Raw genomic sequence first — 27,862 nt, 5'->3', positions numbered from 1 at the left:
AATCACAGAATTATGCATGATCTGGTCACACACCCTGCACCTCTCCTCCTCACCTTGCCTTTAAAAACCCTTCTCCGAAATCCATCAGGAAGTTCAGCTCTTTTTTGAATTAGTTTCCAGTACTCATTGTTTGGCCTTGCAATAAATTCTCTTCTTTCCTTTACTACAAACTGAAGTCAAGAGATTGGCTTTGCTGCACGTGGGAGAGCAGACCCAAGTTTGATTTGGTAACATTGATACATGTAATTTTTTTTCCAACAAATACCATTCTACAAGATTAGATGTTGACTGATATCTATGGCTATGGAACTATGAACAGAGGATTGACTATAAAGTTACATGCAGATCTTCAACTGCAGAGGGGCTGGTGCTCCTAACCCCTAAATTGTTCGAGGGTCAATATAATACTTATCTATTAATGCATACGACATTCTGGTAGCAGTTACAAGGATATTTGCCCATGTGAATGCTTACAATTTTCTAAATCCATGGTGTTATGGGCTGAATTGCGTCCCCTGTCCCAATTTCATAAGTTAAAAACCTTAACACTAGTACCTCAGATTGTGACCATTTAGATAGAGGACCTTTAACAAAGAGTGATTAAATGAGACCATTAGAGTGGGTCTTAATTCAACCCAGGTGGTTCCCAGAAGAGGGATCTGATGAGTGGAGGAGAGAAACAGATGAGGGAAATAACAGGTACAAACTTTCAGTTACAAAATAAATGAATAATAGGTATGAAATGTACAGAGTGGAGAATATAATTAATAATTATGTAATATATTTGTATGGTGACAGATGGCAACTAGACTTATCATGGTGATCTTTTGAAATATCAAATCACTATAGAAATATTGAATCACTATGTTGTATACTAGAAACTAACAGTGCTATAGGTCAACTATACTTCAAAACAAAGCAACAAGACGAACGTATAAAAAAAGAGATGAGATTTATGGTTACCAGTGTGGGGTTGGGGGGAGACAGGAACTGCATAGAGGCAGTCAAAAGATATAAACTTCTAGTTATAAAAATCAGGAGTTTCCATCATGGCTCAGCAGAAATGAATCTGACTAGTATCCATGAGGATGCAGGTTCAATCGCTGGACTCAGTGGGTTAAAAATCCAGCATTGCCATGAGCTGTGGTGGAGGCCGCAGATGTGGTTGGGATCTGGCATTACTGTGGCTATGGCGTAGGCAGTGGCTATAGCTCCAGTTCGACTCCTAGCCTGGGAACCTCCACATGCCATGGGTGTGGTGCTAAAAAAACAAAAACAAAATAAAAATAGAGAGTTAAATCTTAAGAGTTCTCATCATAAGGAAATATATATTTTTCCATTCCCTTAATTTTGTATCTATATGAGATGTTAGATGTTCATTAAACTTAACTGTGATAATCATTTCATGATGTATATAATTTAGATCATTCTGCTGTACCCTTTAAACATACAGTGCTATATGTCAATTACATTTCAATAAAATCAGGTTTTAATTAAAATGAGGTCATTAGGGTGGGCCCTAATTCAGTCTGCCCCATGTCTTTATGAGAAGGGAAATGTGGACACCCATGAGGATACATGCCCACAGAGAAAAGGCTGTGTGAGGACACAGTGAGAAGCCAGCCATCCATGCCAAGGAGAGCGGACCCAGAAGATACCAAACATGCCAACACCTTGACCTTGGACTTTTTGTCTCCAGAACCATGAGGAAATAAATTTCTGTCATTTAAGCCTCCTGGTCTTTAGTATTTTTTTATGGCAGCCTTAGAGACTAACTCACAGGAGTTGCTTCAGAAACCTTTCCATTTGTAACATTGCATCATCAGGTTTAGCTCCAGGAAATGATTGCATGGAAAGATATATGTTCAGTTACCTTTGTTTCAGCTCTTCTGGTGAAGCATTATTCTACTATAAAGATGTACTACCAGGGAAGGTTCTCCCATCCTGATTTACCTCTTCTCTATCTTTTTGGACACCACCCAGTTTGATTCTCCAGGTATCACATAGCTTCTCACTATGCAGCCAGACTTCCATGGGTATCACTGCTGAGAACTGATCTTGCTGAACTTCAAATGGCCCCAAGGAACTACCTATCCACCAGCTGCTTTGTGCTACTCAGGGCCAGGACTGGGGCTAGATGCCCCTACACTGGCCTGACCCTGGCAGTTACCTCACTCTGAATTCTAGACCTGGTGGGGCCACACACTTCCAAAGCATTCCTTGGCCCAGGTCCTTGGTCTTCCTTCAGAGCATATACAGTTTGGCTTTATGTACACAGGAGATATTAACAGATTTAACAAATTATATTTAAGCCTTGAAAATGGGTGCTAAATGAATGATGACAGTGAGTTCCTTAGGAATTAACAGAGAGTTTGACTTGCCTTGATGCTATAAAAATAGTTTCATAACTTGAGCTTGGAGGATAGGATTTTAACAATGTTTGGAAGGTGGAATCTTCAAATCAAACAAAGAGAGAGATGAATAAGAACTACCAAAATACCAGAAACTTCAGAGAAAACACGGGTCACAAGCCTGGCTCTGCAGCTGACCAGCTGTGCAGCATGGAACAAATTACAGCCTCTCTGAACTTCTATTTCCTCACGGGTTTATTCAGATGATTAGAAATAATCTATATGAAATGACTTACTTTGTGCCAGGCAAATGGCCTGGATTCACTAAATCATTCTATGCTATTATCATTGTTTCTTGATTAATGCAAATCTAACCACCATCATCTCAGCAGGCCTCATTTTAGCACTCACTTGACAGACATCAGAAATCAAAATTGACCTTAGCAATGATTTTGTCCAGTCTCCTCATTTTTCAGAGAAAATGAATGCCCAGAGAAATTAAATGACTTGCCCTGGGTTACAGAACCAGTTGGTGGCCATGACAGTGCCAACAATAGTACATGAGATTTCTCACTCAGGTTCAGAATACTCTTCATTTCAGAGAACCTCCTTAATAGCAGTACACAAATCTTCATAAACATGTATTTGTAAATGTATACTAATTACATGTAGACAGTCAATGAACTGAAATAAACGGAATCATTATTAAATCTAAGTGTTGCGGTTATGCTGCACATTTACACTTGGGACAACTCCAATGTACAGAGTAATTGAAGGTTCTTGATTGTCTCTAACAAATCTAATCTTCCTCACAAGCCCTGACCCTGCCAAACAGGGATAAAGTTCATTGTGGGTAATAATTCTGGCTAATTATTAGCATCTCAGACTCAGGCTTAAATGTTGTTTCAGGAAAGTGCCTTGTTTTACAGACTGCCATCCACAAGTCTCAAAATGACAATTAAGACTATGGGGAGGGGACACAAGGGAGTCCCCAGTCTCTACAGAAGTGGAGGGGTAACTGGGCACTTCTGGGTGATCTCTGGGCTTCTGGGTCTTCCTAGGACTCGGCTGGATAATGGCTGATCCATCCCTGGGTACTGTACTATGTTCTGGGGTGCAGCATAAATTTGTGACTTGTTCTCTTGCATACATGAGAGTTTGATTATCCTCCCCTCCTGTTTTCAAAAACATTATCCACCTGGTGTTTGATGAGGCTAGTTATACTATGGTTTTGTACCACGGCCCCTTGCCCCTTGCCAGCCACCCACAGGCAGGTCTCCTAGATCTGGTCTCAGCTCCCTTCTTCCACCTTCTCTGTGGGTCATGTGGGCACTTCCAAGTCCCATCCATGCCCCATGAAACAAGGAAAGCTCGAAGCATTCTCTCAGGTCCTCTCTTTGCTTAATGCTACCATAGCTTCATTGTTTTCAGTGCCATGGCTGAGCATGTTGCTACAATTACTACATAGTAAGGTTCCCTTTCCAAATTTCAAAATAAAAGTGGGAAAAACCCCTTCTGACCGGCTTTCTCCTTAATTAACTCCACACCTCTGACTGGGATTGCACACAAGTTGGTAAAAGCTGTGACACATGTTTCACTCTATGCTTTTTTTTCCACCTTGATATCTGTCTTGCTCACCCAATTTTATTGGATCATAGGGGATTCTAATTACCCCTCTTCAGTCTACTGCAAACTCCTCTTCTGACACAATTTCCTGTGCCTTCTTTGCACTTTGGATAATAATAAATATCTATGATTTGAGTGAGATAGCCTAGGTTATTGATGTTAGAATCTCAGGCATTTAGGAACTAGGGTTTAATTAGGATAAAACACTCATTTCCTAACACAACTTGTAGATTTGGTCTCTCTTGCCCCCACTCCCACCTTTCAACATCATCTCAACCGTCTCCCCCTTGATAACTACACCCTAACCACACATATCAAACTAAGGAGGCTGACTCTCCTGGGCCATTTTTCCTTATTCTCTTTTCCTGGATCTTGGCAGACATGGTTTATTCTTGTCTTTTAGGTTTCAGATTAAAAATCACCTCTCCAAAGAGGAATTCCCAGAGCTTCTTAATTAAAGATTTTGAAAATAACCACCTGTCCCCTCCATCCATTTGTTTCTAGCACAGCACTTTTGTTTTTACCACTCATAGAACTTAAGACAAGTTTAAACTGTTCTGCTCATTAGTATGTTTGTTCATTTTCTGTTTCTCAATAGAAAAGAAAATGTATGAGACCAGAGACTATGCTTATTTTGTTCACTATTTTACGCCTAGAACTAAATACACACTTGGAGTATAGTGGTGCTCAATAAGTAAGGAATGAATGAATGTATAAGTTAATGTGATAGGACTCATCATAAAGTTGCCACTTCCTTATGTACCTAGAATATTTATCCTTTTGTGAGCATCACAAATTCCATAATTAATGTAGAATATGATATATAAGAACTGTTAAAATCCTACCTGATGAAGAACGGTCTTCAAAAAAACCTAAAGGACATGTATTAAAAAAGAAAGAAGAAATTTTAGAACTTACTGTATTTCAAACTAGCATCTTACGATCTAACTACTTTATGCATTTGATTATTACTTAATTTGTAATATTTATTCATTGCACTCTCTTTTATATAAAACATCCACTATATCTGTTACACAAAACTTCTGGATATTTTTTAAATAAATGATAGTTAATAATAGTCCTAGCCAAAGCAATCAGACAAGAAAAATAAATAAAATGAATCTAAATTGGAAAAAAAAAAAGAAGTAAAACTGTCACTGTTTGCAGATGACATGATACTATAACTAGAAAATCCTACAGACACTACCAGAAAACTGTTAGATGGGAGTTCCCATCGTGGTGCAATGGTTAATGAATCCTACTAGGAACCATGAGGTTGCGGGTTCAGTCCCTGCCCTTGCTAAGTGGGTTAATGATCTGGTGTTGCCATGAGCTGTGGTGTAGGTTGCAGACATGGCTTGGATCCACATTGCTGTGGCTCTGGCATAGGCCAGGGGCTACAGCTCCAATTCGACCCCTAGCCTGGGAACCTCCATATGCCGTGGGAACAACCCAAAGAAATAGCAAAAAGACAAAAAAAAAAAAAAGGAAAAGAAAACTGTCAGAGCTCATCAATGATTTGGTTAAATTGGAGGATACAAAATTAATACACAGAAATTGATTGCATTGCTGTATGCTAACAATGAAAGATCAGGAAGAGAAATTAGGGAAATAATCACATTTACCAGCACATCAAAAAGAATAAAATTCCTAGGAATAAACCTACCTAAAGAGACAAAAGACTTATACTCTGAAAACTATAAGATACTGATGAAAGAAATCAAAGATGGGAGTTCCTCCTGTGGCATTGTGGGTTAAAGATCCAAGGTGTTGTCTCTGCAGCTTCTCAGGTTATTACCAAGGTGTGGGTTCAATCCCCAGCCCAGTACAGTGGATTAAGAATATGGCATTGCTGCAGCTGTGGCTGGATTCAATTCCTGGCCCAAGATCTTCTATATGCCAATGGTGAGGTCATAATATTAAGAATAAATAAATAAAATATGACAAAATAGATGGAAAGATATACCATGCTCTTGAACTGGAAGAATTAATACTGTCAAAATGACTATACTACACAAGGCAATGTATAGATTCAATGCAATCCCTATCAAATTACCAATGGCATTTTTTAAAGAACTAGAACAAAAAAATTAAATTTTTACAGACACATAAAGGATGGCAAATAGCCAAAGAAATCCTGTGAAAGAAAAATGGAGCTGGAGGAAGCAAACTCCCTACCTTCAGACTATACTACGAATCTACAGTCATCAAAACTGTATGGTACTGGCACGAAAACAGAAATATAGATCAATTGAACATGATAGAAAGACCAGGAATAAACCCATGGACCTATGGTCAACTAATCTATGATAAAGGAGGAAAGAATATACAATGTAGAAAAGAAAGTCTCTTCAATAAATGGTACTGGGAAAACCAGAGCACTACATGTAAAAGAATGAAATTAGAACTACCAGGAGATACCACCTCACACCAGTAAGAATGGCCATCATTAATAAGTCCACAAATAACACATGCTGGAGGCAGTGTGGAGAAAAGGGAACCCTCCTGCACTGTTGGTGGGAATGTAAGCTGGTACAACCACTATGGAGATCAGTATGGAGGTATCTTAGAGATCTATACATAGAACTACCATATGACCCAGCAATCCCACTCTGGGCATATACCCAGACAAAACTTTCCTTAAAAAATACACATGCACCTGCATGTTCATTGCAGCACTGTTCACAATAATCAAGACATGGAAACAACCCAAATGTCCATTGACAGATGATTGGATTAGGAAGGTGTGGTATATACATACACAATGTAATCCTATTCAGCCATAACAAAGAAGTATATAATGCCATTTGCAGCAACATGGATGGAATTAGAGACTCTCATACTGAGTGAAGTAAGACAGAAAGAGAAAGACAAATACCATGTGATATCACACATATCTGGAATCTAATATAAGGCACAAATGAACCTTTCCACAGAAAAGAAAATCATGGACTTGGAGAATAGACTTGTGGTTGCAAAGGGGGAGGGGGAGGGAGGGAGTGGGATGGATTGGGAATTTGGGATTAATAGATGCAAACTATTGCTTTTGGAGTGGATTAGCAATGAGGTCCTGCTGTGTAGCACTGAGAACTACGTCTAGTCTCTTATGATGGAGCATAAGAATGGGAAAAAAATGTATACAGGTATGTGTAACTGGGTCACCATGCTATGCAGTAGGAAAAAAAATTGTATTGGGGAAATAATTTAAAAGAAAGAAAGAAAGAAAAAAGAACACTCTTTAACACCATACACAAAAATAAACTCAAAATGGGTTACAGACCTAATATAAGATTGGATACTATAAAACTCTTAGAGGAGAATACAGGCAGAACACTCTGCCACATAAACCACAGCAATATCTTTTCTGATCCACCAAGAGTAATGAAAATACAAACAAAAATAAACAAATGGGACCCAATTAAAATTAAAACTTTTTGCACAGTAAAGGAAACCTTAAATAAAACAAAAAGACAACCTACAGAACAGGAGAAAATAGTTGCAAATGATGCAACTGACAAGGGCTTAATCTCCTAAATATACAAACAACTCATATGACTCAACAACAAAACACAAATAACCCAATCAAAAACCTGGCAGAAGACCTAAATAGACATTTCTCCAAAGGAGACATAAAAATGGCCAGTAGGCACATGAAAATATGCTCAATATTTCTATGTATTATAGAACTGCAAATCAAAATTACTGAGGTACCACTTTACACCAGCTAGAATAGCCATCATCAAAACGTGTACAAACAATAAATGCTGGAGAGGGTGCAAAGAATAGGGAACCATTTTACACTGATGGTGGGACTGTAAGTTGGTACAACCACTATTAGTATGAAGGTTCCTCAAAAAACTAAAAATAGAATTATCATATGACCCAAAAATCCCACTCCTGGGCATCTATCTGGAGAAGGCATATATGTACCCCAATGTTCATTGCAGCACTATTTACAATAGCCAAGACATGGAAGCAATCTAAATGTCCATTGACTTAGGAATAGGTAAAGAAGACATAGTGTGCGTGCGTGTGTGTGTATGTAGTAGAATATCATTTAGCCATAAAAAAGAATGAAATAATGCCATTTGAAGCAACATGGATGGACCTGGAAATTATCATACTAAGTGAAGTTACACACTGAAAGATAAACATCATATTATATCACATACATGTGTAATCTAAAAAAAAAAAAAAAGGATACAGATGAACTTATTTGCAAAACAAAGAAAGACTCACAGACTTTGAAAACAAATTTATGGTTACCAAAGGGGACAGGTGGAGGGAAGGAGTGGACTGGGGGTTTGGGACTGGCATATGCATACTGTGGTATGTGGAATGAGTGTCCAACAGGGACCTGCTAAATGGCACAGGGAACTCTATCCAATATTCTATGATAATCTACATGGGGGAAAAAAACTGAAAAAGAATGGATGTGTGTTTACACATAACTGAATCACTTCACCATACAGAAGAAATTATCATGTTGTAAATTAATTATACTTCAATAAAACTTTAAAAATGAAAAAAATAAAATGTTCTGTTTCTTATCTACATAAATACATGTGTATGCACACATTTATGGAATTTTTACTAAAATCTAAATTTATACTAAAATGGCATAGAGACTGATTATTCTATCCAGGTGTATTGGTGCTATAATAGAAGGTAATTGCTACCTTGTGATGAATGACATCAAAGCTGTTCTCCTTTCAGGTAAAGCTGATAGAAAAATGACTGAACAATGGCTGTTTCTTCATTATCTCCTTTTCCTGCTTTTTTTTTCTCCTAGGACAAAAATAGAAAACATGTTATTAAAATACCAATTATATTACTCAATTGAAATATATACAAACTCATGAGAAGCAAGATTTAATAGAATTTTCTAACTAGGCATGCATTGTAATTTTTATTTAATTGTCCCTTATTCAGAATTAAACCTCTGTTTTTCTCCTATAGCTCAATTACCTACTTAGAAAGACATTTTACTGTATGTCAGAAACTATTATTTCTGCAGTATTTTTTCCTTTTAATTAACCATTGCTCTATGAGGGTTCTAGATTTATAGTGTGAATCTTGAAACAATAGATTTTATATGTATTGAGTTGTATCAGAGGTTAACAGTTTTAATCACTTGGTTATAATTTAGCTTTTTCATTGTTTAAGTTCCTATGATGTTTTCTACTGGTAGTGTCTTTCTACTTCTCTATCCTCCACTTTCCTCTTAAAAAAATCCCAATTTAGTATTTGCTCCTTATGATTTAGCAGAACTGAAATTTAAACAAGAAACAATCATATTGAAAGAGACTAGTCCTATTTTGTAACAATATTTATTCATTAAGGAATATGTATCACAACCATGATTTTTTATTTTGAAGTGTCATATAGCTCTTCATTCATTTCCTACAAACTTGTTTGAAAACAGAATATGTAGACATTAAACTTTATTACAGGGAGTTCCTGCTGTGGCTCAGTGGGTTAAGTTCCTGACGTTGTCTCTGTGAGGATGAGACATTCACTATTAAGTTTAGACTAACTTTTTATTATCAAATAATTTCTATATGGATTGCTAAAAATCTGATTATATTTTATTCTTCCCTAATTTTTCCCTCTTTCTCCTCACCTTTTTTCTTTCTATTCTGTCGCCCCCTTCTCTCTGTATTCTTCCCCTTTTTCTTCGTACTGTTTACAATGAGGAAGACAGCACAGTATACCCTCTGATTCAGTGTTCATCAATACACCTTGACAATCACCTACACTATTCTTATTCTTTGTATCAAGTAAGGAATAATCCCTGTTGTGTTGCTCATTATTGCTCTAGTGCTCTACAGATAGAGATTGTTTGCTTTATTCAGTTATATTTTAACTAGATAAAATTAATGACATTTAAATTATTAAAATGCACTTAGTTGTGTTTATGTCCCCAATTTTGGATTTTCTTATTGCTATTTTTATAGGATCATGTACAATGGTTAAAGCAAATTTTATAGATTACAAAAGTTTTAAATTACCACTGAAAAATTCAATCCATATAGGAGTGTATAAAGAAACAAGTCAAAGTTTTTCCCTTATTATCTTTACCTGTTCCCCCAGAGGGCATTACTGAGAAGTGTATACCTCCATAGGGATTTTTACTTGAATATACATGGATGCATCCAAAAAATATACATAAACTCATAAATACGTATTTTAAGCAAAAAAAAATGGATCATAGAATATTATTATAAAACTATATATTTTAAATGAATAATTTTCATGGATACCTACTCACTTAAATGATTTTAAAACTAAATTCTTGTAACAAGTAATATAGATATGACATTCATATTCTTGACATAGTGTGATTTTTATTTTTTGGCTACAGAATGGAGAAGCAAATGAAAAACAGTCACATTTAATTGCAAATCCAGTGATTTATTTAAATTCCAAGAATTTGCTAGTTTTGAGATTTATTTTCTTCAAATATGGGATACATTAGACAAATATGGGGTAAGGTTAGAAAGATAATGATCCAGTTGATGTCTAATTGCCTGTACTGATAGCACTTTCTGTTCTGTAACAAAGAGCATACATAACAATAGCAGTAGTAATGACAGCAAGAGTAGAATGGTAAGTCATATTATACTTTATTAAAATATTATTTTATTGCTGTAACTCAAGTCAGCAGTATTCTAAATAAGATAGAACTTTATTTTTCTTTCATATAATGTTCTAATCTAGTGCGGTGGCTCTCTGTTCAGAGATCTTGGCTCTTTCTATTTTTTGTTCTGCCATCCTCAACAGGCAGCTTTCTGTGGTCAGGAAGGCTGTTTTGGCTCCTGCTGTCATGGCCAAATTCTAGCAGCCAGGTGAATAAAACGGGAAATAGAATGCTGGCCCTTCCCTTTTAAGGCACTGTCCAGAACTTGCGTACACTTCTTCTGATCTCTGCCATTACCCAGGCTTTTATCACATGGCTCTACTTAACTTCACGCAAAGACAGGATTTAAAGTATTTCTCTGTGTTTAGCCAAAAGTTTTATTGCATAAAAAAAGATAAGACTAGCTATATAATTAGCAAGTTACATTTCTGTCACATATTGACATTATCATAAACAGTTTATAGAGGATATTAAAATGCATTATCTTATTTGATAAAGGGATACCATGTGTAACCAGTAATGGATACCTTTCGATACTCATGAAATGGATGATTTTATAAGGAAAAACAGTACGTCTGAGAGATTCTTGAATTAACCATTAGCTTCTCCTCTTTCACTACTCTTCTCTTATGCCAATTATAATTTGACTCTTTTCATCCTTTGTATATGTCACCATCACCCACCATTAGTAGGAATGGAGTGAATGTAACCCCATCTTTGCTACTCCTCTTGGTTAAGTCACTTAACTTCATTTTGTCTGAGTTTTGCCATCTGTTAAATGCTGAGCACAATGCCTGTGTTATTTCTGCAGATAGTGCACAGAAGAATGCAAAATAGGAAAAAACATAAAATTATAAATATTATTTAGTAGATGCTATGCTTAAAGAAAATAATAATAGCCACTAATTATTTATTACTCTGTGTGAGCCAGACACTGTCTTAGATTCTTTAAATATAGCTCCCATTATATATAAAATAGATACCCAAGAAGGACCTACTATATAGCATAGGAAACTACACTCAATATTTTTAATAACCTCTAAATGAAGAGAATCTGAAGAATGTGTGTATATATATATATATAATATACTATAACTTAATTGCTGTGCTGTGCACCTAAAATTAATATGATATTATAAGTACACTTCAATGAAGAAAAAATATAGGAGCTCCTATTGTGGCTCAGCAGGTTGAGTTGAAGATCCAGCGTTGTCTCTGTGAGGATGCGGGTTTGACCCCTGGCCTTGCTCAGTGGGTTAAGGATTCGGCATTGCTGCAAGCTGCAGCATAGATCGAAGATGCAGCTTGGACCCAGTGTTGCTGTGACTGTAGGGTATGTTGCAGATGCAGCTCTGTTTTGACCCCCTAGCCCAGGAATTTCCATATGCCACAGGCATGGCCATAAAAAGAAATATATATATATATATATATACACACACACATTTATATATAATATATGTATATATACAATATTGTATATATATTTACAAAAATACATGTATATATATTTATATATATATATATTCATATATATGTAGTTTAACTCTGTCTTTACAACAATCAGGTGGTTCATTTTATAGTTGCTTTCTTTTAGAGCTGAGGAAACCAAGGCTTAAGAGACATCATATGATTTACCCAGTGCTGCTTTCACCATGCTCAGGCTCTACTATTTCAAACTTTTGGGGTTTTTAGCCTTTCACATTTTAAGAAAAAGACTGGAATATCCATCTGAGTTGTTTTACTGTAGTGAGAAGTAGTATGAAATTATGTCAGATACTCAGGAAAGAAAATGACTCAATAGGGACCTTTTATAAGATTGATGATTTGAAAATCAAATACTCTGGTTCCTTTTCCTGAAGGTCATCCCCGTCATGCTATTTTTGTCTTCGTTTAAGGACTGACAGGAGATATTTCTTGAAGTCCACTGCGCTCATGTTTAACTTGTGCTGTCATCCATCCTAGTCCCCCACTTTGCTAAGTCAGAACTGAAACCCAAGGCTAGCTTGGCATGCTGCTGGTCCGGATGAGTGAATGGGGAGGACTCACACAGAGGTTGAATTCTCATTTTTGTAGAGTGTTACCTTTTAAGGTGGGCAGTATGCATTGACTTGGAAACCTTGAGATGGCTTTTTCCTGGCTAATAACAGTGTACCTATCTGGTGGTTAATTATAGGCCTTCAACCTTCAGTACTTCACTTTTCATGAGATCAGTGTTTATTCAGAACAATAAATATAAGGTCTATGACACCTTTAAAGTTATGCTCAAAAGTGACTCAGTGACCACTGATGAATAACTGTAGCTATTTCATGCCTTTCTGAACATATTTGGTTTTTCACAAGCGATAGATTCTGAAAGGAGTAGTATTCACAGTGGGTGCTAGGAAAGCACACATATTAATTCCACAAAATCTAGCTAAGACTTGTGTCTAGTTATTTAGGGGGTGACATTAACAGAGCTTTGTTATATAATCTTTATGCTGATAAGGGCTGAGCAGCTGTCAGGAGGATGTTTTCTCAACCTCTGCACTGGGACTGCCCTTTGTTTCTGACACAATTGCTAAAGAACATGGTTCTCTGGCACTCTTGGAGATTTGGGAATATATGTACTTTTAAAAATGTGTTTTCTAGCTGAAAGCCTTTCCACTAAAATCTGGAACAAGAAAAGAATGCCCACTCTCACCACTTTTATTCAAAAAAGTATTAGAAGTAATAGCCACAGCAATCAGACAAACAAAAGAAATAAAAAGTATCCAAATTGGAAGAGAAGAGGCAAAATTTTCACTCCATGCAGATGACATGATACTATATATAAAAAACCCTAAGGACTCAACAGAAAAACTACTCAAACTCATCAACAAATTCAGCAAAGTAGCAGGATATAAGATTAACATTCAGAAATCAGTAGTATTTCTGTATACTAACAATAAAATATTAGAAAAGGAATACAAAAATACAATACCTTTTAAAATTGCACCCCAAAAAATCAAATACTTAGGAATAAACCTAACAAAGGAGGAGAAAGACTTATATGCTGAGAATGATAAAACAATAATCAAGGAAATTAAAGAGGATTCAAAGACATGGAAAGATATTCCATGCTCCAGGCTTGGAAAAATTAATATTGTAAAAATGACCATACTACACAAAGTAACCTACAGATTCAATGCAATCCCTACCAAATTACCCATGACATTTTTCACAGAACTAGAACAATCCATCCAAAAATTTATATGGAACCACATAAGATCCAGAATTGCCAAAGCAATTCTGAGGAACAAACACCAAGCAGGAGGTATAACTCTCCCAGACTTCAAGCAATATTACAAAGCCACAGTTATCAAAACAGTGTGGTACTTGCTGGTACCAAAACAGACAGACCAATGGAACAGAATAGAGAACCCAGAAATAAACCCAGACACCTATGGTCAATTAATCTTCAACAAAGGAGGCAAGAATAAAAAATAGGAAAAAGACAGTCTTTTCAGCAAATGGCGCTGGGAAACCCAGACAGCTGCATGTAAATCAATGAAACTGGAACACACCCTCACACCATGCACAAAAATAAACTCAAAGTGGCTGAAAGACTCAAATGTAAGGCAAGACACCATCCAACTCCCAGAAGAGAACACAGGCAAAACATTCTCAGATATCATCCTTACAAATGTTTTCTCAGGTCAGTCTCCCAAAGCAACAGAAATAAAAGCCAAAATAAACCAATGGGACCTAATCAAACTGACAAGCTTTTGCACAGTAAAGGAAACCAAAAAGAAAACACAAAGACAACTTACAGAATGGGAGAAGATAGTTTCAAATGATACAACTGACAAGAGCTTAATGTCTAAAATATACGAACAACTTATACAACTCAATAGCAACAAAGCCAACAACCCAATGGAAAAATGTGCAAAAGACCAGAATAGACATTTCTCCAAAGAAGATACACAGATGGCCAACAAGGACATGAAAAAATGGTCAACAATGCTCAACATCACTGATTATTAGAGAAATGCAAATAAAAACTGCTATAAGTTACCATCTCACACTAGTCAGAATGGCCATCATGAATAAGTCCACACATAACAAATGTTGGAGACAGTGTGGAGAAAAGGGAACCCTCCTGCCCTGTTGGTGGGAATGTAAATTGGTACAACCACTATGGAAAACAGTATGGAGGTACCTTAGAAAACTATACATAGAACTACCATATGACCCAGCAATCCCACTCTTGGGCATATATCTGGACAAAACTTTCCTTGAAAATGACGCATGCACTCGCATGTTCACTGCAGCAGTATTCACAATAGCCAAGACATGAAAACAACCTAAATGTCCATTGACAGATGACTGGATTAGGAAGATGTGGTGTGTATATATACACAATGGAAACCTACTCAGCCATAGAAAAGAACAAAATAATGCCATTTGTAGCAACATGGATGGAACTAGAGACTCTCATACTAAGTGAAGTCAAAAAGAGAAAGACAAATACCATATGATCTCACTTATATCTGGAATCTAATATAGGGCACAAATGAACCTTTCCACTGAAAAGAAAATCATGGACATGGAGAACAGACATATGGTTGCCAAGGGGGAGGGAGAAGGAGTGAGATGGATTGGGAATTTGGGGTTAATACATGCAGACTATTGCCTTTGGAATGGATAAGCAATGAGATCCTGCTGTACAGTACTGGGAACTATATCTAGTCACTTATGATGGAGCATGAAAATATGAGAAAAAAGAATGTATACATGTACATGTGACTAGGTCAACTTGCTGTACAGCGGAAAATTGACAGAACACTGTAAACTAGCTATAATGGAAAAAATAAAAATCATTATAAAAAATAAAAATGCCTTTTTTGTCTAAGCTAATCACAATAGATTCTGTTTTTTTCAACTAAGAACCCTAAAGATATAGCCATGAAACCTGCTTAGAAAGCTTAGAGAAAAAGTAAGATTCATTTATTCACTGGATCAGTTGTTTACCATTTCCATATTCCATTTTATCTGCTTCTTTAATAAATACTTAGCTCATTTAAAATGTTTATTGTGCAACAGCTTCTTACATGTCATTTTATTATTTTTTTGTGGGAGGAAGAAAAATAAATTATGCAAGGACCCTGCATTCAAGGGCTTTATTTAAAGGTGAGTCAATCAAACTACAAAATAGAAAGCAGACAGTGCTATCAGAGAGGAAACAGCAGTACTTTGCTAAGAAGGCTCAAAGGAGAGAGCAATTGGATCCAAAAAAGGCATCACCTCTTTCAGGAAAGAAATGGCATATGAGATAGGACTAAAAGCGCAGATTTGAACAAAAAAATGAGATAGATATCTCTCAGGTAAAGAAGGCATGAAGGTCAGGAATATGTGGCATATGCAAGTAACAATCAATACTTAATTATAATGCGGGATGAATGGATCCAAAAAGGGACAAAATGGGAAAGTCCAGATCACATGAGCTTGCAAGAGCTTTGACTTAAATTTGTAGGTCTTGAAGGATTCTTAGGAGGGACTACTTCAAGAAGGGTATTTTTTTAATACATTATTAGCTTTATTGGGATATATTTCACATAGTATATCATTTGGCAATTTAAAATATAAAATTCAAATCTTTTGTATCAACAGTGTTTTATGGCTTTAAGACTATAGGTTTTTCACCTCTTGTTTAATTTTTCTTAAGTATTGTATTCTTTTTGATATCATTATTAATGGAACTAATTTCCTTAAGTTCACTTCTGAATTTTTTTCATTGCAAGCGTTTAGAAATGCAAGGGACTTTTGTGTGTAGATCTTGTATCTCAAAACCCTGCTATATTCATTTATTAGTTTTTTAGTGCTTTCCCTAGGATTTTTATAGATAAGATCATGTGATAGGAAAGTAGAGATTTTTTTTTATTTCTTTGTTTCTAATATGGATGCCTTTTATTTCATTTTCTTGACTAATTGCCCTGGCTAAAACTTTTACTAAAATATTGAAGTAGCAAAAGAAAACATCCTAGTCATATTTTTCACCATTAAGTTTGATGTTAGCTGTCGGTTTTTCATAGAGGCCATTTATCAGGTGGCAAAGTTTCCTTCTGTTTCTGAGGGTAAGTCAAGAAGGCTATTCTAATGCCTATATCTAAAATAGCCTTCTTTAAAATTGGGAATTGAAGATACTGATGGTGTTATTCAAATATCAAGGTAAAATGTAATGACAGCCTAAATTAGAGTACAGAATATAGCATAGTTATAGATGAGAGAGATATTGAAGAGGTGCAAAGGGTAAGAACAGGTGATTGAGCTGACAAGGATGAAAATGTAGCAGGAGGTGTCCCTTGGGTACCTGAGGGTGTAAAACATAAGAGAACATGGTTAAGAGTCCAAGTTAATCTCAGCTTGACTTTTCAGAGTCATATGCCCATGGCCAAGCAATTTGGCCTCTTGGTAGCCTCATTTCCTTAAGCTATAGAATGTAGATATGACAACTCACAGATTTTCTGTGACTATTAAACACATTATTATATGTGAAGCCTTTAAAAAATGCCTGGCTCTGAGTGTTACCTGTAATTATTATTATTTCAAATGAACCTACATTTTCCTTAGCTTATGAACATATACAAATATATAGTCATCAAATCGGTACTTTCCAGCCAAAAACTGGACATAAAACAATGTTCTTCTAAGAATGAAAAGGGCAATGCACTGATTCTATTGGTGCAAAATATTAGTTATCAAAGCCAAGGTAGAGATACAGATTTTGAGATATGTTCACATCTTCAGGGAAATAGCTTATTTCCTTATTCAAAACCATGACTGACTATTAATGAGAAGACAGCGCAAATAAAGCTCAGAAGTTTTCAGAAACAGGTATCTAATTAATATACATAAAATGTGTCTTTACAGAGCAAAAGTGCATATTAAGTAAATCTAATCAAACATAACCACAACTTAATTGCCTTACATTTGCCTAACACATGCACACACTGCTGAATAAAAGGAATAAAATATCTTGTCTCTAGGAAACTACTGCAGTTAACAGTTTCAACAAATATTTTATTTTTCAACATTTCTGTTATCCAAATCCAGAGGAGCATCTAATTAGAACACAGAACAGAGGGATACCATGGACTATTATATTTAAAAAGGCCACGAGTGTCCGTCGTGGCTCAGTGGTTAATGATTCTGACTGGGAACCATGAGGTGGGTTTGATCCCTGGCCTTGCTCAGTGGGTTGAGGATCTAGCATTGCCGTGAGCTGTGGTGTAGGTTGCAGATGTGGCTCAGATCTCGCGTTGCTGTGGCTCTGGCGTAGGCCGGTGGCTACAGCTCTGATTCAACCCCTAGCCTGGGAACTTCCATATGCCATGGGAGTGGCCCAAGAAATGGCAAAAAAAAAAAAAAAAACCAAATAAATAAAAAATAAAATGGCCACATCTGAGCCTTATGTGAACTTTTATGTTTATATAGCTGCTTAATAATGTAGAGTAGCTCTTTGATAAATATATTTAAAATTTATCCTGAAATAATATTTTCTGTAAGGAACTAAATAAAACCAATAATTAATGCCTAAAATAAAACTGCATAGTGTAAAACAGAATGAAATGCAGTTCACTTATCTATACATTTTACTTTAAACTATATACATGATTTTTTACAAATCCTTAATATTACAAGTCTAAAATGTCTCAGGTATTCTACACACTAGTGTATGTAAATTGTTTTCATCTCAAACTAATGAGGATTAATAATATTTTCATCAATAGGTCACACTATCCCCATCCTAGTTTAAGATTCTTTCTTCGGTTTTGTCAGTCTTCATCCAACTTGGAATTATCAAATAAAAACAAACTAAATAAATGTTATGCAGTACACTTTTTATCTCATGGTATTCCCTCTTAAAGAAATACATAATTGAGTTCTAGTGTTTCAAGTTCTATATTATATTTAATAAAATTTTATAACAAAATACTGAGAGTGAAGAATAAGTGAATACTAGCATTAGAAATAATGGGAATAAAAATGGGTCAACCTTCCTATAAGAAATTTAGATATGGTTTCAAAAACTTTAAAAAGGATATATTATTTGTTACAAGACCTCTACATTTAGGAATCTATATTTATGAAAATAATCAGAGACATTGACAATGATATATGCTCAAAGTCAGTTGCCTACTAAAAATCATAGTATATACAATGTTTTATGTATTTATAATAAATGTTTTATTATATATTTATATAAAATATAGAGTATATAAAAGTTGAAATATAATATAAATTTATATTTCCAAAAATGTTACTTCATAGTACAACATTATAATTAAATATTTAGCAACCACTCAATAATGGTGCATTTGAAGAAATTTCACTGACTTAACAAAAATGTTCAGGAAATTGGGTGTTCCCATCGTGGCTTAGTGGTTAACGAATCTGACTAGGAACCATGAGGTTGCCGGTTTGATCCCTGGCCTTGCTCAGTGGGTTAAGGATCCAGCATTGCCATGAGCTGTGGTGTAGGTCATAGACACAGCTCAGATCCCGAGTTGCTGTGGCTCTGGCATAGGTAGGCGGCTACAGTTCTGATTAGACCCCTAGCCTGGGAACCTCCACATGCTGCAGGTGTGGCCCAGAAAAGACAAAAAAAAAAAAAAAAGTTCATGAAAAAAAGTGAAAAAAGAAAGAAAACTATAGCTATTTCCCTATTTTTAATACACACATATATTTTTGTCTGCATATGTTTTCACAGTTATGGTTGACTATAAAAGCATATTTTTCTCTAAGGCCTAGGATTCCTCAGGCAAATGTCATATTATAATGCAAATTTTTTGTTCCCCAATCAACAAGAGAAATTCAAGCCCAGAGGCTGAGATATTAAATTGGTTTAAGCAAATTGGTTACCACATAACCAGTTGAATTTAAAGACTGGTGTAAGTTTAGAAATATTAAGTACATGCTTAGATTTAGTCTTATGTTTTAGGGGGATTATTCTGCTCTGGAATCCATAGCTCCTGGACCACCAGTGTGAGAATTAACCCAATGGTATCATAAAACCTAAGGTCCCTTGACCAACATTCTTTGACAATTAAAAGTAAAAGGATCTGCATTGACCCCTGGACTTAAGACACCATCTTCATACCTAGACCTGCTGATGTAAATGAAATTCCCTCTTTTGTCAAAAAAGACAGATAATTGTAGAGTTCCCTCCCCTCACTCTTCTATGCCATTATTAAGTGTTCTGGAAGAGCAGGAAACTGCAATTACTAACTCTCTTTGACTAGATGTCTTGGTCAGTTTGAGCTACTGTAATAAAACACCACAGACTGGGGGACTTAAACAAAAGACATTTATTTCTCACCATTTTGGAGGCTGGAAAATCTAAGGTCAGGGGCCAGAATAGCTAGGTTCTTAGTGGGAGCTCTCTTCCTAGATTATAGACAGCCACCTTCTCACTGTATCTTCACTTGGCAGGGAGATAGCTACAGTCTCATTGTAAGGACACTAATTCTATCATAAGAGCCCCACCCACATGACCTCTTCTAAACATGATTACCTCTCAAAGCCCCATCTCCAAATAACCTTCACATCAGGGGTAGGGCTTCAACATGTGGATGGGGGCGACACATTAAATCCATAAGGCTATGGATCTTCTTTTTCTTTCCTACTAGGTCTCAGAAAGATTGGAGCTGTCAATACAGCTTGTAAATATTTCAACAATAGTCTGTGAGTTAATTGCAAAGGCTTAGGAATTTTGAGGAAGAGAATCTGCTTCCGATTTGCACTTCTGCACCTGGAAATCTTGCACTTAATCGTATAATACATACACACATATAGATAGATATGGAAGCAATGGAAATAAATCACCAATGCCTCCCAAAAGTGGAATTGCAAGTGAAGAATTTCCTTCTTATATTAAAAAAATACTGGTCTATTATTTGTTGCAAAAACTTAACCATAAAATATGGGAGTTCTATGGGAGTTCCCATCGTGGCACAGTGGAGAAGAATCTGACCAGGAACCACAAGGCTGCAGGTTCGATCCCTGGCCTGGCTCAGTGGGCTAAGGATCCCACGTTGCCGTGAGCTGTGGTGTAGGTTGCAGATGTGGCTCGGATCTGGTACATTGCTGTGGCTCTGGTGTGGGCCAGCAGCTACAGCTCTGATTGGACCCCTAGCCTGGCAACCTCCATATGCCATGGGTGTGGCCCTTAAAAGACCAAAAAAAAAAAAAAAAAAAAAGACAAAAAAAATACTAGTCTATTATTTGTTGCAAAAATTTAATCATAAAATATATGTAGTTCTAAAGATCTAATTTGTAGTATATCCATCAAGGGCTGAAGATTTGAATTTAAATCTATGGTAAAAGCAACTATGTCAAAGGAGAAATTCATTAAATAGATTACAATCCTATTGTTTCTTTGTAAGTCAGGTATTATGTGAAAGCATACCAAAGAATGTGCTAATTTATATCACATTAATGCTAATTCAACTAAGAATTCTGTCTCTGACAGTGGTAATGAGGGTCATTCCCCAAGTTATTACAGAACCTCTAGTTTTACTTTTGGAGACTAAGTCCAATTAAAGTTAGACACATTAAAAGATGTGAGATGTGTCCATGCTATTTAGCCATCATTAAATCTTTACCCAAGTACTGAGTCTTCAATTAAATTTTATTTCATATTTAAAACAAAAGTTTACATTTACTTGTAGTATGTTCATATACACTTTTTTTTTTTTTTTTTTTTTTTTTTTTTGCCTTTTCTGGGGCTGCTCCGGTAGCATACGGAGGTTCCTGGGCTAGGGGTCTAATTGGAGCTATAGCCGCTGGCCTATGCCAGAACCACAGCAATGTGGGATCCGAGACACATCTGCGACCTACACCACATCTCATGGCAATGCCAGATCCTTAACCCACTGAGCAAGGCCAGGGATAGAACCTGCAACCTCATAGTTCTTGTCAGATTCGTTAGCCATGATGGGAACTCCCATATATACTTTTTTAAAAGAACATCTTCATTATATTTTCATTATTTGATCTTCCTCCTAAACCTCCTGACCTTGAAACAGTCTTAGCTCAATTTAATAATAGAAATAGTCACTTTAAGGAAAATGCTCAGTTTTCTCTTTTTACTTCTTCCCTCTTTTTTTTTTTTTTTTACCCAAAATGGCATATGACATATGAGAGGGATGTTGTACTAGTCGAGAAAAGTTGCTGTTTTTGTTGTTAATCATTGTGCCATTTTCTGGCCACTTTTAGTCACCTCTCTCCTAATATTTATGCAGTCACTCTGCCTGGTGAGGGCTTACCTTGTCCCGACGTAATATGTGGACCTGCCTTTCCAGACTTTGATAGGTGGGATATTCTTCCTAATGCTCCAACATCCCTTCTGTCTAGACCTTGGCCAAGATGTCTCCTCATCAGCCTCTCCAATGCCTCTGGAAGGCTTCAACTGTTTACTGCATACCCCACCCCCAAGGAGCCCCAAGAAGCCCAGGGGAATCTCGAGTCCCATCCATACAAGACAGTACAAGAGGCAGTTTAGGACAGTGAAACAGTAATCCTTAAAGCACACTGAGATTCCAGACGTGGAACACAAGGAGCTGCTCTCCAAGTTCATGCAGCATAGGGTTTGGAAGTAAGAAATGGGAAAAGCAAGCCAATGTTAAAGGAAATGTGCCCCAATCCTAAATTTTATACTAACCTAATCTATTAATACTAATTCTAGTCTTTTATTAATCTAATGACCAAAAGTCTCCTTCCCTTTTTATTGCTCTCAACTTCATTTTATTATGCCTTCTTTTCTCAGGCTAAACCCCCCAAAAGGGGAAGATCAGCCTCTACCTGTCTTATCCTCTCTCTCATCCTCTCTCCCTCTTTTCTGTCTTATCCCTAGTCCTATGATTTCTTTAGTATCCAGGGAAGCAAGAATTTCTTTTTTATGTCTTATGCCCTATTCCCCTACATTTCTGTGCCCCTTGTTTTGGTCCTACACCAGATTTCTGTATCTCAGTGCATAGTAGTGCTAACCATCAACCAGGTATGTCAGAAATCTAGGAATCATCCTTGACACCTCTTTATTCTCCATTTCCTGCATCCAGCTCTACCAAGTAATTCTGATTCTTCCTTCTAAGTATCTCTCAATATTATCCATGTCTCCATTTCTACTGCCTTCAATATCCAACTCTGAGTAATAACCATGTCCTTTCCATAGCATTTCTGCATTATTCTTCTAACTGTTCTTGAATCCACTTTTTGTCTGCCTCAAATTCATTCTGTACTCTGAAGCTAGAGTACTCTTTAAAAACCTGCTTAACGAGGCTCTCCCTACCTAACTCCTATCTCATCTCATAATATTTCCCTCCTCACTCTCTGTGCTGACCCATGTTGACTTTCCTTTCCCCACCTTGTTCTCTGGGCTTAAGGAACTAAAATGATTTCCTTTACTGTTCCACATTCACTCCAACTCATTCTTCAGATCTAAACTCAAATGTAATTTCTTCAAGGAAACTGTCTGTGAATTTACTAGGCCAGATGAAGTTTCTCTTTATAGATCACTATAACTTTTCTTCAAAGCACAAAATAGAAGCTATAATTATATATATGCAATTTTTCTTTGATGTCTGTCTCCTATACGGTGAGTTCTATGAGGGTAGGGACCCAAACCTATTTGATTTTTACCACTATAATTACTATATTTTTTATTAATCCTAACGTCTGCCAGGGTGATTGGATAAGATGAATGTTAAATAACTATTTGTTAAATAAATCAAGTGATAGTGACATGATTTTAAATTTGATTGGATATAGAATAAAAACAATATGGAGAAGCCAATGATATTGTAAGGGACAGAAGATGTATGCATGATGCTCCTCTGTCAGATAGTAAGTTAAAGATTTGGCTTTCCCAGTCATAAATATTGGAGAAAAGGATATATTTCTTAAAATAATTATATATTGATCTTCACTGAGTTAAAGTTGACATTGTATGAGATATTTTGATGTTTATCATGAACTTTGGATCATTAAAACTGAAATTAAGCATTTTCGTGTGTATGTAAGTATATGTATACACATAAATAGTAACTGGGTCATGAATATTTAAATAACTATAAGTACCTCTAATGTTCTGAATAAATACAGAATCAATTCCAAAATCATGTAAAACTAATACAAATAATCTAAAATTTTCTGTATTTTCTAATTTTATTACATTGATTTCATAAGAAAAATAGTTACATGCAGTAACTGATTCATTATCATTAATTGATTCAGTGATAACTTCAAAGTACTTGAGGAGGTATTCAAATTATTATATCAAATCCAAATTAAAACAGATTTAATACTTGATAAATCCTTCTTTGATTATTTTCCCAAATTTTATGATAAATTGCCATTTTTAAATGTTGAGACTAGGAAAAGTTTGATCAGGTAAAAATTTTTGTAAATGAGCTAGGATTTTATTACCAAATAAATTTTATTTTCATAAGGATGTGCTAGCCTTAATTTAGTCTGAGATTAAAATACACAATGAATGATTTTTCAGACTTTCCCAAGTAACAGCAGTCCGTAAGTATTTATATTCTTAAGGACATTAAAATTAACTTTTAATGCTAATTTTAAAAAATACATATATTTTTTTAAGTTTCAAAAAGGCAAAGATCAGTTGCTCAGCATACATTTCATTACTTAAATCATATGCTTTTAAGACTTTCCCAATTTCTATTAAAATTTATATTTAGGACACTAAAGTTAGCCTGACCAAACTTGGTAGTATTTTTATTATTTTAGCCACACACACACGTACACTCTAAAATAAACATATTATATACTATTAAAATTGACCTGGGTACATTTTCCAGGTTCCAAATTAGATTCTGATGAACCTTTTTTTTCCCTATTATGTTCCCATTTATATATTTTAAAGGGTTACACATAACTCTTACATAAGTAAGGATATGAAGTTTGCCTTCTTAGAAAGTGTTTTTCCCATTAAAAAACAAACCAAAAAACAGATGCACCATTGCCTGTTTCACAGTCAGAGCCAATCTGAAATGGCTGATGCTTGCTCAGGGAAGTCATAAAGAGATCAAATGACTTCTGGGCCAATGGAAAGCCCTACTGTCTAAATGCTTTTCAGGCCAATTTGAAGAAGTAATTAGACTCACTGGAAGCTTGTGTGAATAATGCTGCAAGAACAATTATGAACTGCCCAGACATACTGCTTTCAATATAGAACTTGTCTGCCAATTCTGATGGCATATGTGTAAAATTCGAGATCTTGATATTAGAATGGGTAAAATGATGGCAACATCGTGATATAGCAAAAACTGTGGTTCATTCCTGAAATTAGTTGTCATTAGGTAAAAAGCCAGCTATTTGTCAATTGAAATATAATCAAGGTCTCCTATCTGTCTTTAGCACTCAGCTTTTCTTGTTCTAAATGTCATCAAATGACTTTAAATCTAAGGAGTTTACAGATAATAATAGAAAAGGCTTCTAAGAACTGAAATCCATAAACACATGGCAATGGCAGGCCATTGTAATGCAATTAGAGGATGTTGTGTGGATGCCTCTGAAGTGCCTATAAATGAATGTGACTTCGGTACTGCTGCCAAATGAGTCCAATGCCCCACAAATGAACTGAAAATCAAGTGCCTGGAATATTGTCTACAGTGTCACTTTAAGATGACTGCCGTGCTACATTATTACTCTAGTGATTTGCTGCAAATAGCATGGCACATATATACACAGGGATATTATATTTAAACCTCATCTTATTCTAATGAAAAACGTGTTCACATTCATGAGACTACGCATGTCACCAGAGTTAGTATTCAGCATGACCGAAAGACTGTTTTATTCAGAGTATGACTGGAAGTTGATCCTGACAATATTAAAAATATTTATTACAAAGTTGTAATAATGCAGAAAGCAAAAACAATATGGAATGCAGCGTTGGTTTCTATTAACTTCAAACACGGAATCATAGTTAGTCTTATACTCAGTACGCGGATATTTTCTAAGCAGATTTTTTTTCTTTTTCTAATAAAAACCTTATAAATCTTAAAAATGATCTGGCAGTTCCAATAAACAGGTGTAATATTTGGGTTATCCTTTAACAATCTCCTACTTGATTAGTGCTGATGATGTGCCAGGTACTAACTGATTTACAAATATTAACTCATTTAATCCTCAGAACAACCCTGTGACATAAGTAAATTAGACCCATTAACAGCTGGTGCAATTAAGACACAGAGAGGACAAGTAATGTGCCTGGGGTAATAGAACCAGTGAGTGAAGGAACCCAGTTTAAATCCAGGAAGTCTACTTTGCATGTTGACCTGAAACATATATGTATTTGTTGTATTAGTATGAGAATCATTGCAGAGTTTTTTAATGCTTTGATCACAGATTCCACCCTCACCGATTCTGACTTAGCGAATCTGGTACAGGCCCCAGATATCTTCACTTTTAGTAAGACTATATAGTGCTTTTGGTGCTACTGTTGTGTTGGCCACTCTTTGAGACAAACTGATTTAGAAGCATGTGGTTGTTTTCACCATATTGGATTCCTTATTCTTGTTCTACTCTATGTTCATCCACAGTAATTTTTAAAACTAACTGACAAAAGATACACCAGCACTCATTCTGTTCCTAAATAGAACAGTTCAGAGACAAAAAGCACATATGGCTCATTTTTAATTATCACTGAGATCTGGCCCTTCACAGATCAAATGCTTTTACAGATATTATTTATTAATCTACAATAAGTAGTGAGCCAAAACCCATATAAATTTCTGTTAACAGAAAGAGCCATGAGCATCTTTCCTTAATACGATTGAGACACATGCTTCTTGAGTCTGCATTCTATCAAACTTTTTAATTTCACTTCATCCATGATGATCTAGGCTGAAAATTTCTTTTTGTCTTTCAGATGAATACTCCCTACTAGCACTGCAATAGTTAATTGAGTATTTCCATTTTATAAAATATATTTGAGTGTAATGACTACAAGTACTTCGTTGAATATTCATTAACTATCCTTTTCTCACAGGGCATATAAATCCTCTGAAATGCAATACATATACACTTTAAACTTTGACATAAAATACTCATATTTCTAAGATAAAGGAGTTATTCTTCTTTAAGCAATCTCTCAAATCATATATAATCAGGAACATTGGCAACACTGCTGCTATGAGAAGGACAGAGAGAACATCAAGAAATCCAAATGAATTCAAACCCATTAAATGTAATGGTGTGGTAAATCTCAGTGTACCATCTGCTGTAGAACACTGATACACTATTGGAATTCCACATCTTATTTACATAACAGATAAGAATGTGCTGGTAGATTTATATGGTGAATAAATACCCAGAAACAAAACTAAGTTTTTCCTATATTCACATCTGGGGATAGCCACATCTGTATGAAATTTAATCCATTTCTGGTTAGCTATTCTACAGTAAAATTTAAAGTGCCAGCTTATCCAAATGTTATCAGCAACATTGCCAGTAAAACTAAATAATCAATAAAAGAAATAAGAGTTCTGTGCAAAATGCGAAGCTGACCCAAAGAATTCTGTCTCTTTTATACTGAAATGTATATTTAAGGAATAGAACTGTAAGACTGTAAGCACAAATATGTTAGACAAAACTATTTTTGTGCTTACATTTAACAAAAAAAATGGGAATTTTGACTCATATTTACTCAAAAACAACTTGGGAATTAGGGTAGTTATTAAAATTACATTAAATTTATAGAAGTAATTAATTCACAACACCTTAAAATACCTAATATTTAAGTCAGTTACCAAACACTAATACAAATTTTGAAAGAAACATAAAATCAAATTTTACCTTTTTTGGCAGGGGAGCCACACCTGTAGCATATGGAAGTTCCCAGACTAGCGGTCAAATCAGCTACAGCTGCCAGCCTATGCCACAGACACAGCAATGCAGGATCCAAGCTGCATCTGCAACCTATACCACAGCTCACAGCAACGCTGGATCTTTAACCCACTGAGTGAGGCTCGGGATCAAACCCACATCCTCATGGATACTAGATGGGCTCCTTACCACTGAGCCCCAATGGGATCTTCCCATAAAATCAAATTTTAAAGTGGAATGGTCTCTCATCTAGAATTCAAAATAATCTCCTCCTTTACTTTTACTTAAGGATTTCCCTTAAATATATATAAATCCAAAAGCCTGTAGATGTTTTCATAAGCATATCCTACAAATAATTATAAGACCAGATTATCTA

General features: G+C 35.6%; 1 protein-coding gene across 3 annotated transcripts in view; it reads right to left on the bottom strand.

Annotated features, from left to right (window-relative positions):
- The window catches only part of LOC110256311 (uncharacterized), a 611,762-nt gene that overhangs the window by 286,869 nt on the left and 297,031 nt on the right, over window positions 1-27,862 (bottom strand). For all 3 annotated transcript variants that reach the window (XM_084990015.1, XM_084990014.1, XM_084990013.1), the window contains exons 7-8: window positions 8,657-8,765; window positions 4,823-4,849 (exon numbers count right to left, since the gene is read on the bottom strand). The gene's annotated coding sequence lies outside the window, so the exon portion shown is untranslated. The remainder of the gene's footprint in view (window positions 1-4,822; window positions 4,850-8,656; window positions 8,766-27,862) is intronic.

This window comes from Sus scrofa, chromosome 13 (genome assembly GCF_054392235.1).
Source record: "Sus scrofa isolate SSC_HxYL_T2T_F1_AM1 chromosome 13, Sscrofa_HxYL_maternal_Yorkshire_Landrace_v2.0, whole genome shotgun sequence".
Classification (NCBI taxonomy): domain Eukaryota; kingdom Metazoa; phylum Chordata; class Mammalia; order Artiodactyla; family Suidae; genus Sus; species Sus scrofa.
Note: the sequence above shows the minus strand (reverse complement) of the source record. Positions and strands in the feature narration are given on the sequence as shown.